Source organism: Mus musculus, chromosome 7, assembly GCF_000001635.26.
Source record: "Mus musculus strain C57BL/6J chromosome 7, GRCm38.p6 C57BL/6J".
In the NCBI taxonomy this organism is placed as follows: Eukaryota; Metazoa; Chordata; class Mammalia; order Rodentia; family Muridae; genus Mus; species Mus musculus.
The window spans coordinates 6,906,548-6,923,318 of NC_000073.6; the positions used below are offsets into that span (position 1 = coordinate 6,906,548).

The 16,771-nt window shown below is 45.0% G+C and overlaps 1 protein-coding gene across 20 annotated transcripts in view; it reads left to right on the forward strand.

Annotated features, from left to right (window-relative positions):
* Positions 1–16,771, forward strand: part of Usp29 (ubiquitin specific peptidase 29) — a 236,662-nt gene that overhangs the window by 175,989 nt on the left and 43,902 nt on the right. For 7 of the 20 annotated variants that reach the window (XM_017322427.2, XM_017322419.2, XM_017322425.1 and 4 more), the window contains 3 exons: positions 1,739–1,838; positions 5,305–5,476; positions 7,271–7,439. The exons of 4 other annotated variants lie outside the window; for them this stretch is intronic. The gene's annotated coding sequence lies outside the window, so the exon portion shown is untranslated. Of the gene's footprint in view, positions 1–1,738; positions 1,843–5,304; positions 6,884–7,270; positions 7,440–16,771 lie in introns of those variants that run through there. 9 more of the 20 variants (XM_017322421.2, XM_030242840.1, XM_017322420.1 and 6 more) reach the window with 8 other exon arrangements.

Sequence of the window (16,771 nt, forward strand, 5' to 3'; positions counted from 1 at the left end):
AAGGAAGGAAGGAAGGAAGGAAGGAAGGAAGGAAGGAAGGAAGGAAGGAAAAGGACAGGGGCCTGGGGAGACAGTTGAGGGGTAAAAGTGCTTACCACTCAATAAAAGCCTGAGTTCAAATTTGCAGAACCCACATTTAAAAAAAAAAAAAAACAAAAAACAAAAAACAACATAAATATCCAGGTGTGGTCATGTGTGCATCTATGAAAGCAGAGATAAAAGATCACTAGGGCTCTATGGCTGCTAGCCTAGCTCTAGGTTCAGTGGAAGATCCTGTCAAAGAGGCATGTGATGGACAATGCTAGAGCAGGGTCTCCCACATCTCTGGCTTACTCGTGTGTTCATGGATGTGCACGTGCACACGTACCCTCCAATACTTGGGCACACTTTTTAAAAATATTTTTAGTTTTGAATTTATACTATAACTACATAATTTCTACTCTTCCCTTTTCTCCCTTCGACCTTTCCCATGAAGTCCTATCCCCATCTAATTCATGGCCTCTTTTTCTCTTTCTCTCTCTCTCTCTCTCTCTCTCTCTCTCTCTCTCTCTCTCTCTCTCTCTCTCTCTCTCTTTCTTTCTTTCTTTCAAAAAAAGATTTATTTATTCTATATATGTGAGTACACTGTTGCACTTTTCAGACACACCAGAAGAGGGCACTGGATCCCACTACAGAAGGTTATAAGCTACCATGTGGTTGCTGGGAATTGAACTCAGGATTTCTGGAAGAGCAGTCAGTGCTCTTAACTGCTAAGCCATCTCACCAGCTCCTCTTTTTCTTTCATTGCTGCTAAAATGTATATGTGTGTATGTATTCCTAGATAAATAAATACAACTTGCTCCATCTATGTATGCTACCATTTTACACATTGTCTCAGGACTGACAACTTGGTATTGGACAGACAGGTAGGATGCTCTTCCTTGGGAAAGACCATATCTCCTGCTCTCAGCATTCTGCAGTTGCACATAGTTCTTTGTGTAGGTCTGAGGCCCTGCAAGATTTGGCCTCTCTATGTTAGCATGCCTATTAATGTCATTGTTGTTCAGGTCTTAATTAGGCAGCCATGCTGTTCAGACTTCATGGGTGTAGCTTCTGACATTTCTAGAAGGCAAAATCTCACAGAAATTTTCTGCTCTTCTGGAACAGAATCTTCCCTTCTCCCTTTTCCGCTATGATTCCTGAACTTTAGTTGAGGAATTGATACAGACAATTTCAAAAAGCCAATAGTCCCCAGACTACTTTCATATACATGCATGTATGTGCAAGCATGTGTGTGTGTGTGTGTGTGTGTGTGTGAGAGAGAGAGAGAGAGAGAGAGAGAGAGAGAGAGAAAGAGAAAGAGAAAGAGAGAGAATACATATATACTGGGCACTACATACGAGAGAAATATGCATTATTTGTCTTTGTGAGTCTGGTTTATCCTTAAGCAATATGATGACCTCCAATTCTCTATTTTCTCTCTTGAAAAAAAAAAGATTTATTTATTTTAATTTAGTACGTATGGACATGTTGCTTGCATACATGTCTATGTACCACATGCATGCCTGATGCCAGAGGTCAGAAGAGGGTGTTGGGTCCCCTGGAACTTGAGTTACAGATGGTTGTGAGCCGCCATGTAGATGCTGGGAGCCAAACCAAGATCCAACGAGTGTCCTTAACCACTGAGCCATTTCTCCAGCCCCATCCATCCATTTTATTACAAATAACATAATGTCGTTTTTCTCTACTTTCACAACAGAAGAGAGCTTCAATTGGATCTTCAGCAGGTGATGCCATCTTGTCCAGGGGCTCTTTTGTCTTGCACTGTGGACACTCAGCACTGGAGAATTCTTTGCTTTGTGAGTGAGTGTATGGGATTTGTGGGAGGAAGGTCCTTTCTTAGGCTACTTAGAACTTTCAGTCCCTACCCACCATGCACCACTAAAGTCTTTATTTTTATTACATTAATTTATTGTGTGCATGGTGTGTGTGTGTGTGTGTGTGTGTGCACGCGCGCTTGTGCTTGTATGTACACTCGCATGTGTTTAGACCCACACGCATTTAAGACAGGGGACAAACATGAGTCAGTTCTCTCCTTTCCCCGTGTGAATCCTAGGTATGGAACTTGTCGTCAGGCTTGGGAACAAGCCCCTTGACCTACAGAGCCATCCCTTTAGCCCACAGGTTTCTCTTGTACGGCAAACGAAGCCTGTCTCCAGATATTGCCAGATGTCTGCACTCCTGTTGGAGACCAAGTTCAAGCCCATACCTGTTCTTGTAGCCTTGTTTGTATTTTGCCTGTTCTGCCTCTTGCCTTCCTCTAAAGTGGATCACAATGGCTTCCCATGAACATTTGCAATATCAAAACTTTAAACTGATCTAATCTAAAGCTTTAGGTTTAACAGGTAGTAAAATAGTATAGAGAAGACCAATTGTTGAGGATGGAGAGATAACTTGGTGGTTAAAACTCTGGCTGCTTTTTCAGAGGACCCAAGTTCAGTTCCCAGGACCACCAATAACTATCTGTAACTCTAGTTCAAGGGGAGCTAATTCCCTCTTCTGATTTATGCAGGCACCAGGTGCTCATCTGGTGCACAGACATACATACAGGCAAAATACTTACACACACACACACACACACACACACACACACACACACACACACACACACTGCTGGGGTTGGGAATGGGGATCAGTTGGTAGATGGCCTGCGTAGCATGAAGCACACAAATTGAATACAGTCACTCACCCAGCGAGCCCTGGGTCCAGGCTTTGTAAAACCAGGCATGGTATCACAGGCCTGTAAGCACTTGGGCAGTAGAAACAGAATTATCATCCTTGGCTGCATAGTGAGTTCCAGAACACTCTGGAAGACAAAGGCTTCATTGTCTTGAAAGAAAGAGTGGTGGAGCACGCCTTTAATCCCAGCACTTGAGGAGCAGAGGCAGGTGGATTCCTGAGTTCAGGGCCAGCCTGGTCTACAGAGTGAGTTCCAGGACAGCCAGGACTACACAGAGAAACCCTGTCTCAAAAAAACAAAAAACAAAAAAACAACAAAAAAACCCAAACAAACAAACAAAAAACAAAAACAAAAAACAAAAACAAAAAACAAAAAAAAGAAAAAGAAAAGAAAAGAAAAAAGGAAGGAAGGAAGGAAGGAAGGAAGGAAGGAAGGAAGGAAGGAAGGAAGATAGAATTTGTATTTTGAAGTCTATTTAAAAGGCAAGGCTAGAGAGATGAGTCCCCAGGTCAGAGCACCTACTGCCCTTGTAGAAAATTCAAGTTCAGTTCCCAACAGTCACAATCAGGAGGCTCACGACTGACTGAGCTGCTCCAGAGGATCTCACTCCTCTGGCTTCCACAGGCACTGTACTCACATATACATACATACATACATACATACATACATACATACATACATACATACACACACACACACACATACATATACAAATAAAAATAAAAGAAAATATTAATGAGAAAAAGACAGAGGGTCAACACAATGACTCAGTAATTAAAGGCACTTGTGTGCTACCCTAACAACCCAACGGAGTTCCCAGAACTCATGTGAAAAGGCCGAATGCGGTAGCTACTCATGCAACCCCAGAATTCCTGCCTGAGGATGGAAGTCAGAGGTGGGAAAAACACCGGCCCAGCCCGGAGGGGAGGGGAGGGGCACCTACAGCACAGGGAAGGACAAGAGAGAGGTCCAGCCTCAGGACTGTGGAAGCAGAATCCTGACTTCTGAGAGCTGCCCTCTGACATCTCTGAAGCACTGTGGGATATGTCTGCTCATCCTCACAGAAACAAAAATAAATCTTAAAAGAAAGGAAAGGAGAAAGAAAAAGAAAATCAGATGTTTGCTTGATCTCAAACACACCCCTGAACTTCAAAGACTCATTCTACTGAGGAAAAAAAAAAAAAAAAACTCCGCATGAACTGATTGGCTTATCAGCTTGATTGCCAGTCAAGATGATTGATAGACTTATCACCTCTTTGGCCCTGCTATCTGTGGCTTCCACCCCCTCAGGGCAAACTTCACAGGCATCGCCCCCACCCCGCAATGTGATTGTTTTATTGTAAAATACCTAACTTTGAACTTTGAAAAACAAACACTTAAGAATTTATCAGCAGTGTCTTTGGGGGTTCCCCATCAGAAGGAGTCTTCGGCTCAAAATCTCAAGATAAGAAGTCTTTATTCTAACAGCAGCCTGTGTGGAATGTGGGTCTCACATCCTGTTTCCACGAGTATCCGAGCTCTTATTTCGAGACATACATTGATAAACCATTCGCATTCCAGACAAGACCACTAACTAACTTCAGTCTGGAGGAATGAAAGTGTGTGTGTGTGTATGTATATGGGGGGTGTTGGGGGGAAGCAGGAGGGAGACTGGAGAAAGAAAAAACATCTTTCTCCTGTTTCTCTTCCACAAATAGCTCCCAGACAGGGTGTAGAAGCCACCCAGCAGGAGACACAGCCATGAGACAGAAGTCTGAGTCCCCTCATTCATCAGCCCAGAGTTCCATAACAAAATGGCACAGAGTGGGTGACTTGAACAACTGAAGCTTTCCCCCACTATGCTGGAAACAGAAAGTCAACACTAGAGGGACATGCAGACTTGGGTTCCTGGCGTACTCACTTGCTGGAAGGAAGAAAATGAAGGGAAGAAGGGGAGAAAGGAAAGAGGGAAGGGAATCTAGAAAAGTCAAGAGTCGATCTGGGGGAGAGGGGCTGGAGAGATGGCAGCTCAGTAGCCTCTTGCAGAGGACCTAGGCTCAGCTCCCAGCACCTACATCAAGCAGTCCATAACCACCTGTAGCTCCAGGTTCAGGGCATTTAAAAGCCTCTTCTATACTCCAAGGGTACTGCACAAACATGCACACACACACACACACACACACACACACACACACACACACACACACACGAAGACAGACAGACAGACAGACAGGACTTAAAGTAAATAAATCTTTAAAAAGGATTGACTTGGTATCTTTTCCTGTCCTTAAAAGGAAAGCACCCCAGCGGGCCCCACCCTCTGGCCTCCTTAAACTTGAATTGCCTCCTCAAAAGAACTCTCTTCACAGACATCACTTTGGGGTCCAACCCTCCATATCCAAACTTTGAGGGAGAGGACAAAACACACTAACAATCTCTGGCAGCATGCAGCCTTCCTTAGGCTGCTCAAGCTTTCGGCCAGCAGAGAACACGGGATGGTAGACTACAGCCATCCCACAGACACAGGGCCAGCCACACCACTAGACTAGAGTCTGCCTCCCTACTCACACACACTCACACTCCCTCTCTCCCTCTGAAATCCACAGCTCTGTGTCACATGACCGACACACAACTGCAGAAGACCTGGGGAGGAGGCGCCATCCCTACCCCTATCTGAACAGAGGAAGGGAGACCCCCAACAGCTGGGTTGAATCGCTTGCCAACGTCAGAGAACAAGACTTACTGAAGAATTTCTCCCTCTTGGTGACTGAGTGACTGGTGACTAAGGCCATCTGGGAGGGGCTGCTGGCAGAGCTGTCCTTATAGGCTGCAGGAATCTAGATTTAAATATATATATGCATATGTGTGTGTATTTGTATGTATATGTATTTGTATGTGTATATGTATATATGCATATTTGCATGTGTATGTACGTGTATGTGTATATGTGAGTACACTTGCGTCTACATGGATATATACGTGTGTGTATGTGTGTATGTACTTATGTACATATATGTATACATGTATCTATATGTGTACATGTGTGAGTTTACATATGTATTTACATGTGTGTATATGTGTATTTATGTATGTATTTATGTGTATATGTGCCTGCATGTGTATGGATGTATATATGCATACATATATGTGTATGTATACATACGCATGTGGATATATGAGTATAAACCTGGATTTACATCTATCTATATATACGTATATGCATACGTATATGTATCTGTACATGTGCTTGTTTATGTTTGGGTGTATGTGTATGTATATTTGTGTGTGTATGTGTATGTGTACACATGTGCATATGTGTATGTGTATGTTTGTGCATCAGTATATGTGTATATATATATGTAGGTATAATATGTATGTGTATATGTGTTGTGTGACACTATTCCTGGGGAGCTGTGACGAATGTCTGCTCACCCCAGATAGGGAGCCAAGGGCAGAACAAAGTAGGGACACCACCAAAGTCCCATTTGGTGAATCAGTGAGTTGTATTGGGGCTACTCACAGGAGTGTGTGTGAGGGGTTAGTTATAGAAGCAGAAATGACTCAAAAACAGCTTCATCATCTAAGCCCACCCCAGGATGAGGACAGCTCACCAAAGCTGAGAGCCTGGAGTTCACTGTGCAGCCTGAGGGCAGCCCAGCAAATTAGACAGTGTCCTTTCTGGGTAGCTCCACTAGTCTCAGCTTCTTCAGGCAGCTCAGCTGGCCTGAGAGTGTCTCTCTTCAGTCCTTACTGCTCATCCATGCTTGGGGAGGGAGGGGTCTAGTGAATCTTAGTCGTTTTCAGTAACTTCTTGATGCCTTTTTGTTGTTTCCTTCCTGGGCTGAACAAGCTTCCCACAAGATAGAATATTTTCTTTCCCTGTAGAACTTTTGATGTCTTAAGGTATTTCCCTCCAAGATGGAAGGTTTTAACCTCGGAGGGAGCTCCTACACAATACTGTGTGTGTATATGTGTGTGTTTGTGTGTGTGTATGTGTGTAATATGAGGAGAAAATAGTACTGGCTGAAGAGGGCTAAGGTAGGCAGGAAGGGTAATCAGAGAGTGAGTACAAGCCAAGTACAAAGACATATGTATTAAAATGCTGTAATGAAACCCATCGTTTTGTTGTTCACAAACTTAAAAACAACAATAAAAGAGAAGGCCCCAGGAGCCGTTCTTGATACCAGAATCCTGTGGACCTTGGATTTTGTGTTTATTTGCTTCCGTCGTGTCTCAGTAAAATGCGTCCTGTCCCTCTAACTGTAGCTGAAGGAAGCCCCAGGGTTCTCTGCTCAGAGAACGTAGGGGGACTGACTCCATCTCTGACTTCAGGCAAACCTGTGCCTCTGCCCTAAGCCCACCATGGTGGGTGGGGTCCTTTGCTGCAGGAAAGCTGGCAGGCAGCCCGGCTGTCTCGGGCAATCTTCTCCCCCGACTCAACTCCAGCCCCTCCTTTCGGTCAAAGGGGCTTCTCAGAATTTGCTCCATGGAGGTGGGAGCTGCCGCTTTCACGGGTGACCAACTTTACCCGTGATCGTGATGATCGATCAACAGCTTTCCTGTCACCAACAGGTCTGCAGCTGCTGCCGCTGGGCAGGGCGGCCAGTTCTGTCCCCTGCTGCCTGCCTGCCAGCAGAAGCCCCGGGCGGGTCAGAAGCAGTTTGACATACCGCAGCGGCCAACACAGCTGTTGAGGGGGGATTAGCTGCAGGGAAAGCCGATCCAGTGACAAATGGTTTAGGTATGTCCGCCCCTGGGAAATGTGATCTCCACGGTTTGCACTATAGAAACTTGTTTGTTTCAAAAGATGAGGAACATGTTTGTTGTCTGTGTCTCCAGAGAAATCACAACGTTGACAGCTCTGGATATACCCAAAGAGACAGAGTACAAAAAAACCAATTACACGTAGGCTGCGCTCATAATCAACAAATGCTGGTTTGGGAATTGCTGTGTGAAGATTCCTCTCGGCAGCCTGCTCAGAATGTACGTCTGGTGACTTCTGAGATGTCACAGTCATCACCCACAATTACTATGTAATAAAAACACTTCCCCAAAGGAAGATATATCCACAAGCACTACTCCTCACGGGAGGAAGCCTGCAGCCGCAGGAGCCGGAGATGTAATCACAAGTTTATCAATATTTCATTTTCTTTGCACGAAGCTGATAAGCATTCATAGCTCCGGGTGTGATGGGAATGTAGCGAGATTTACATCTTTCAACTTTCTAGAAGACAGTGAGGGGGTTGTAATAAGGAAACATGGCCCAGTAAGATGGCTCTGAGGTAAAATGTTTGCCATGCAAGCCTATGACCTGGGTTTGATCCCTGGGTTTCACAGTGGAAGGAGAGAACTGACTCCTCAAAATTTTGAGGCCTTTTGTGGCCTTCCACTGGAATGTGGTCGGCTTCCCAGGGCTATGCTCATAGAGAAAACTGGCCCCTTCTCTCCCAGCAACGATTAATTAACTGCCAATAGCCCTTCAGCTAAGGGTGGGAGGACTCCATGCCTACCTCCTCTCTCCAAGAATATTTGGGCAGTGCAAAATGGACTTGATGGACTTTAAAACAAGCAAGCAAGCAAACAAACAAGACACAAAGTTGAATGGACAGGGAAGGAGCCTGGATGTGGGAGGAGTTGGGGGAGAAGGTGATACGAGCAAAACATGTTGTACAAAATCTGCCCGCCCCCTGGAAAGAATAGGAAAAATATATATTAAAGACAAAACAAGTGTCCTCTGATCTCTTCATACATGCCATGGAACATGTGCATTCACACATAGACAGACAGACAGGCAGGCAGGCAGGCAGACACACACACCCTGTACATAAAAATATAAAAACAGAATCAATAAATTAAACAGCAAAATAGGCATGAAAAGTGACTGAGCAATAAAAGCCCCCAAGACCGATGAACTGAGTTGTACATCCAGGACTTTTATGGTGAGAAGAGAGAGAGAATTAACTCCAAACAATAATCCTTTGACCGCTATACATTCACCACAGTGACTCAGTACTTGAGAACATTGGCTGCTCGTCCAGAGAACCCAGGTCCACTTTCCCCGCACCAACTACTTGTCACTTCAATCCAAGGGACCTGACACCCTCTTCCAACCTCTAAGAGCACCCAGGCACATGTGTGGTGCACAGACACACATGCAGACAAAACACCCATCCACACGTAGAATGAAAAATTTTTAATTTTAATTAAAAAAAATAGAATAAGGTGGTTGTGTCCACAGTTTAGAAAGATGGCTTTGGCCTTGATCTGTGAGGTGGAAGACGTTGCCATTGAAGTCTGAGGACAGAGTATAGAAAATAGCCAAATGTATCTTCCCTGTACACAGTGATCAACTGCGCGTCTCAATAACAGTAATTTAAACCATCATGCACCCCACGGTGCTTTTGCTCTCTCTCTCTCTCTCTCTCTCTCTCTCTCTCTCTCTCTCTCTCTCTCTCTCTCTCTGTGTGTGTGTGTGTGTGTGTGTGTGTGTGTACAGAGATAAACAGGGTCACTGAATCTGAAACTTATAACGTCCATCCCTTAAAGATAAAGCTCCTGCGTAGAATTGGTGTTTGAGCCCAGGCAGTTCACACTCAAAAAGTAGTCACCACTACTAATGTCTCTTACAGTTGCATCAACAAAAAACAGACATTAATTATGGCTACACTCTGAGCGTCTGCCTACTGTTCATCCATCAGGCTCTGATCTAGTTCTGGGAACCTTCACAGCCAAGAGCAGCATTTGGTGTTTAGAATTCAAAGAAACGGAGGCCTGGGGCAATAGCTCACTCAGTAGGTAAAGCGCCTGCTGTCCAAGTCTGAGGACCTGGGTCTGGCTCCTCAAAACTCAATAAGAGTCTGGCCCTACACATGCAAGGCAGACATCTACTGATGGGGCCATCTCTACAGCCTTGCAACAGTAGGTTTTGTTTTTGTTTTGTTTTGTTTTGTTTTGTTTTGTTTTGTTTTAATCCATGCCTCAGTTTCCCAATCTGGAAAAAAGACATACTAATGGTTCCAGATCTGCTGGAGCTGGGGTTACAGGCTGTTTTGAGCCACTGACATAGATGCTGGGAACTGTAGTTGGGTCCTCTGCAAGAGCAGCAGGCGCCCTCTCTTACCCACAGGCCCATCTCTCCAGCTTGAAGTTTTTGTTTTTTAACTTGACATAGGAAATAATAAATTTCAAGTAGTGACTCATGCCTGGTAATTTCTGAACTCAGGATGCTGAAGAAAGAAAGATGGTTATGGGTTCAAGGGCGTTTTGGATTATACAGCTCAGGACAGTTGGGCTGCAAAGTGAGGTCATATCTCAAAAAAAAAAAAAAAAAAAAAAGTCAAAAAAAAAAAAAAAAAAAAGGTATCAGCCAATTGGTGGTGGCGCACACTTTTAGTCCCAGCACTCGGGAGGCAGAGGCAGGTGGACCTCTAAGTTCGGGGCCAGCCTGGTCTGCAGAGTGAGTTTCAAGGCAGCTTACCTACTGAGAAACCCTGCCTCAACATAACAAGACAAAAAAAGCAACAGGTTTCAGCACAGCATTTCCATATACGGGTCATTGTGTGCTTCTCGTGATCCTCTGCACGGTCCCCGTCCTTTCTCACTGCTCCTGGTGGCCTCTTTCTTTCCTCCATTGTCCTGTTTGTTCTCACGTTGTAGATATGATAAGATTTAGGTTCTGCGTCTGAGACAGAACGCGTAATACTTGTCTTTCTGAGTGGGGCTTCTTTGTTTAACGTAATGATCTCCATCGATTTTCCTGAAAATGACATAATTTTATGCTTTATGCCTGAATAATGCACCACTGGGGGGGTAGGGGGGGAACATGCTGCTGCCTATTACATTCTCTTTATCCTTTCGTCGGTTGATGGGCATCTAAATTACTCTTGTAATTTGGCTATTTGTGAATAACCTTGCTATAAACATGGATGGCCAGCCCCTCTCATTTTGCCTTAATCACATCTATTACAACTCTATCTCGGGGCTGCCAAGATAGCTCAGCAGACAAAGCCCCTTGTGCCAAGTTTGATGTCCCAAGTTCAGTGACCCAGGACCCATATGTTAGGAGAGAACTAACTCCTGTAAGCCGACCTCTGACCTCCACATTTACAGCGTCATTCACGAAGCAACACACACGCAGGGACACATAAATAAATAAATAAATAAGTGTATGTTTGTTTGTGTTAAAGACCCTGTCTCCAGGGTTGGAGACACAGAATGTCTGGAATCCACCAGTGAGGGAGGCCCTAGGCTCTGTCTCCTGCATAGCAAAAATAAAAGGATGGCTGTTTATAGCTGCGCGTGACACCGATGGTGGCCGTGCCTGTCATTCTAGCTCTCAGGAGCTTGAAACCAGAGAATTGCTGTGATGTCAAAGCCACACCAGGCTACATAACAAGACCCTGTCTTGAGAATAAATATGGGCCAAAAAGAAAGGCACTTGCCACCAAGCCTGTCCACCTGAGTTTGATCTCCAGAACCCACATTGTGGAAGAAAAGAACCGACTCCCTCAAACTGTCCTCTGACTTTCAAATGTGCACCAAGGCACATATGGGCTCCAACATTTTCATATAAATCAATCAATCAATCAATCGATCAATATCCCTTTTCCAAAAGCATTCGGAGGCACAGGCATTGAGTCTTCAGTATGTGAGATTCTGGAACACTCAGATTGATCTTAATAACCCCAGAGTTGGGGGGGAGGCTGAGAAGCTGGAAACGGAGCCTGTAGTTTGATAAAGGCAGGATTTAGAGGCATACCCAAGGCCTCAGTGTAAACCTCTTTCCCCTCTGCCCCCTCTTAGCAGCTTGGATTTTACCCTGAGTGTGGAAGGAAGCCCCAGTTGACAACAAGCAGTTCAGACTTATGTCAAAGCAAGGTGGCTCTGGCTGCGGTTGACACTGAGTGACTCTGGAGGCCCACAGACATCGTATGGTACCCCAAGCCTCCCTTGTAAACAGCAGACAGCTGGGAGTCAGGATGCTGGAGGACCTGGGCAGAGGGGAAAGAGGTTTACACTGAAGTCTGCGAGTGTGTGGACCTTTACTACGGTCTCCCCAAGAAAACAAGACACAACACACAAACGATTAGATCCCGTGGCTGTCCCCCTCTCCTCTTCCACGGGAAAAGGACACAATCTTCAGCCATAAAGTTCTTTGCTTCTGTCTCTGTCCATCCATTCCTTTCCAGTTTGCAGACTGAAGAATGATCGCGGGTGCCCTCTACTGGCAGCTTGCTCCACAGTGTAACAACTTAAAGCTCATAGGAAGCCACCAGCCCACTGCGGCTCCGCAGCACCAATCTTTTCTCTTCCTCCATCCCTTTCCTTTTTTCCTTTCCATCAAGGCTATCTATATGGAAGACCTACTATGTGCCGTGTGTGTGTGTGTGTGTGTGTGTGTGTGTGTGTGTGTGTTCACACATAATATACATGTGGAACTCAAGGGACAACTTGCAGGAATTGGTTCTCTTCTTCCAATCTGGGGATTGAACTCGGGCTATCAGGCTTGGTGGCAAGTGCCTTGATGTGCTGAGCCCTCTTGCTGGCCCCAGGCACATGTTACTGAGGTGTAACCCGGGATCCACGGGATCCACATATTTAGCAAGTAGCAACTTCCATGGTGAGTCTGGATGAGGACAGGTTAGAGGCTACCATAATCAGCTAGGCTGCAGCCATGTGCTAGACATCTTTATTTGGGCGCGTCCAGTGCCTCACTGACCTCGAGACTTTTCTACATAATAGATGAGAAGTTCTGAGGGACACAAGCCTCTGGTCAATGGACACTTGCTTCAGTACTCTTAAACCTTTGCAGAATCTCCACTGTGAATCCAGGTTGGCACTTTGAGCCTATGTGCACACACACACACACACACACACACACACACACACACACACACACACCATACACCAAACACACACACATACACCACATCACACACACACACACACACCACACACACCACATACCATATACCACACATACACACCCCACATACATACCATATACTACACACACACACCACACCACACACACACACCCTCCCACACACACCATACACCACACACCCACACACACACCATATACCACACACACATACCATACACATACCACACACCACACACACTACACACACCACACCACATACACACACACTACACACATATCACACACCATACACACACACACCACACATACCACACCACACACCACAGACACACACATACCCCCATACACACATACCCACATACACATCACACCCACTTCACCACACACACATACGCACACACACACACACACACACACACACACACCACACATACACCTGTGTGTCTATAAGCCTGAGTCCAGAGCCTATAATACTCCAGGTTCTGCCCCTCTCCCTGGTCTTGTGGCAGCCACCTTCTCTTCTCAGTCTGCTGTGGTTTCCATAGAAACAGATATGGCCAGATGAGAGATCAGAAGGAGACAGAGCCTGACACTCCAGCCCTTAGACTTTTATGTAATTAAAATGCATCACCAGACAAGGCCTCTGCAGAAAGGCAGGGAGAGTACAGGTCTGTGTTGGTCTCTGTCATCCCAGGCAGAAATCTCAAGCTGGCCCAAAGAACCAGCAATGTGATTGCTATTTGTTCTTCTTTTTATTCATTCATGATTAAGCCATTTATCTGTCCCTCACACTCAAAGATTATGAATGATTAACAAAGATAAGTCCATTCTTGTTGCTGAGATAGGATCTTGTTATATAGACCAGACTGACCTCAAATGTATGACAATCTTCCTGCTCTGAATTTCCATGTTCTAGGATTACAGTAATGGGCCGCTATACCTGGTGTAGATAGTTATATTAGTATATATATATTGCAAGCATATGAGAGTCAGAAGACAACTGTTTGAGTCAGTTCTCTCTCTCCTTCTACAATCCATGTGGGTTAAAGCAATCAAACTCAGCCTGTCAGCCTTGGTGGCAAATGTCTTTACTGGCCAAGCCATCACTCTGGCCTGGTTAAATTAATATATTAATTTTGCACTTACTCTTTGCTGCTGGTATTGTCACAAGAACAGGAACACAGTATAGGTGAAAGGAAATCCCACAATGCCTCATTAAAGATGCTTGCTTCTCAGATGAGGCGACCACACAAAACCACACATAAAGATCAATAATACTGTGAGAGCAGGCATGAGATCTGGGCTCAGTCCTAACACTACGTAAACCCTGAACGGTAGTGAGTACCTGTGATCCAAACACCAGCCAAGCAGAAGCAGGTTGATCGGGAGTTCACAGTTATCCTCAGCTATCTAGCATGTCTGAAGCCAGCCTGAGCTATTGAGACTTGCCTCAAAAAAGAAAGAAAAATGAGGAGTGGGAGGCCAGATGGGTCTGTTGATGAAAACACTTGCTGCCAAGCCTGCTAATCTAAGTAAGATTTCAGGACCCACATGGTGGAAGGAGAAAACTAACACCTAGAAGCTCTCCTGTGTATTCTGAGCCTGCGCCGTGGTGTTTGCAAGCATGCACACATGCACATACATAGATATTGAAAATGTCTTTTATGGGCATGCTGAGTCTTTGTATAATGTGCATGCACCTTTCGGGGCATCACGGACATCTGAGCTGAAGATGTTCGCTTTGCTCTTCCATATGTCTGAGAACACAGGGGCAAGCTCCTCACCCAGTAAGCTCCTCACACCAGCCTGGATTTCTCTTCCCCTCTTCACAGGGACTCTGCTTGAATTCTGAATTCTGGATCTCTGCTTCCTGCACCTTACCCAGCCACCTCTCTTTGATGTTGTGCCCTCCACACACACACCCTCTCTTTCCCAGTCCATTCTACCTGTCAAGCCATAGATTCCATCTCCATAGATGCAACAAGATCTGCATTGAAAACATTCAGAAGTGTGCACCTTTAGCTCCAGCACTTGGGAGGCAGAAACAAGCAGAGTTTTTGTGAGTTCAAAGCCAGCCTGGTCTACATAACAAGTTCAAGACCAGTTAGGGCTACACAGTGAGACCCTGTCTCAAAACAAAATTAGAAAAAAAAAGTCACATCCTGAATGAAAGGACATAGGTATTTTTGAAGGGTCAGAACTTCCTACAACAGTGTAATTACTATTACATAGAACTTACATGGTGTTAGGTACTAGAAGTAATCTAAAGTTGACTAAAATAAATGTGAGATTGAAGAGCTGTCTTGGTAAGTCAAGGCATTTGCTTTCAAGCCTGATGAAGTGAGTTCACTCCCCAGGTCTCACATGGTGGAAGAAGAGACTCCTGAACACCATCCTCTGACCACCTCAAGTGTGCCATTGCGCGTGTGCACCCTGCAACAGACACCATACAAACACACAAAATAAATAACTATAGGAAAAAAATCCATATGCGTAATATCTGCAAACACTGCCACTTTATATAAAGGGCTTGACTATGTGTGGATCGTAGCATACTCAGGAGTCTTAGGACAGATCCACCATGGATACTGAGTCATGACTGTGCACATAAAATATCTACTGTGCTGGACATTGGAATGGGCTTGGAATGCAGGGGGAGCCAGAGAAAATCTTCATCCTGGTGCCATTACTTTATCCTGCAGTGAGCAGAAAGTAGTGAGAGAGAGAGAGAGAGAGATAAAGACACAGAGTGAGACAGACATAGAGGCACAGAGAGAGAGACACAGACAGAGACAAAAAGACAGACAGAGAGACACATGACATACAGAGGGACAGAGAGAAGCAGAGATAGACAGAAAGACAGAGACAGACACACAACACACAAAGACACATGACACAGAGAGACCAACAGAAGGACATAGAGAGACAAAGACACAGAAACAGAGACAGAGAGACACACAACACAGAGAGAGACAGAGACAGAAAGAGGGAGACAGAGAAACAGAGAGACACAACACAGAGAAATACAGAGAAACAGAGAGACACAGGACACACAGAGAGACAGAGACACATGAGACACAGAGAGATAGTCAGAGATAGAGATAAAGACAGAAAGACAGACAGAAAGATAGAGACAGAGACACACACAACAGACAGAGAAATAGAGACAGAGAGACACATGACACAGAAAGACAGACGGACAGAAAGATAGAAAGAGACAGAGACAGATGCAGACAGAGGGAAGGCTTCAGGACAATTTTTGCAGCAATAAATAAATAAATAAATAAAAATAAATAAATAAATCAGGCGAGTAGAAGGGAGGTAAAGATGGGACGAGCATTTTGCCTTCCCTAGTCCGGAAAGCGGCCTGGGAATCTGCATTTGCAATTGTAGTGAACTGTCAATCTTCTCATCCTTCTGAAGGATGATCTTGGCTGTCAATCTGACTGGATCTGTAGTTAAGTGAGAGGTAAGATGCTAGGCACACTGTGGGAGCTTGTCTTGATCGGGCCACTTGAATCAGGAAGGTCCGTCACCTTCCAGTGATGGCCAGGTATGAGGAGGTCCCAGGGAAACGCTTAGCTTTCTGCCTCACTGCCTTCAGGTCTAGCTGTTGAGTTTATCTGCCTTGTTGGCAAGTTCGTCTAGTCTGTCTTTTAGTCCATCTGCCCAACCATGTCTGTCACTACATTCAATCCTTCATATATATCAGAACCCAGCTCCGTTGTCTTTCCAACATGGACTGAAGACCACTGGCTCCCCAGGAACTGTCCAGGCCAGGATTAGACCCACAGAGGCCTCCTGCCTCTGGACTCTAAAGCCTCTGGGTCCTCAGCCTCTCCAGACGGCCACTGTAGAAACCCAGGTTGTATTGTGCAAACTAAGAGGAGAAAGTCTCTTCTAACACATTGTTTTGTTTGTTTTGTTTGAGACGGTGTTTCTCTTTGTAACAGCCATGGTTACCCTAGACTCACTTTGTAGACCAAGCTGATCTCAAACTCACTTCTGACTCCCAAGAGTTGAGATTAAAGGCGTGTGCCACCATGCCTGACCTGATACATATTTTCTATCAGCTCTCTTCCTTTATTGAATCCTAACTAATACATCTCCTCCCATTCTGGTATCTATGCAGCCTGAAACACATTATTTTACAAACTCTGCCATACTTTGACAGGTATGGGGCTAAG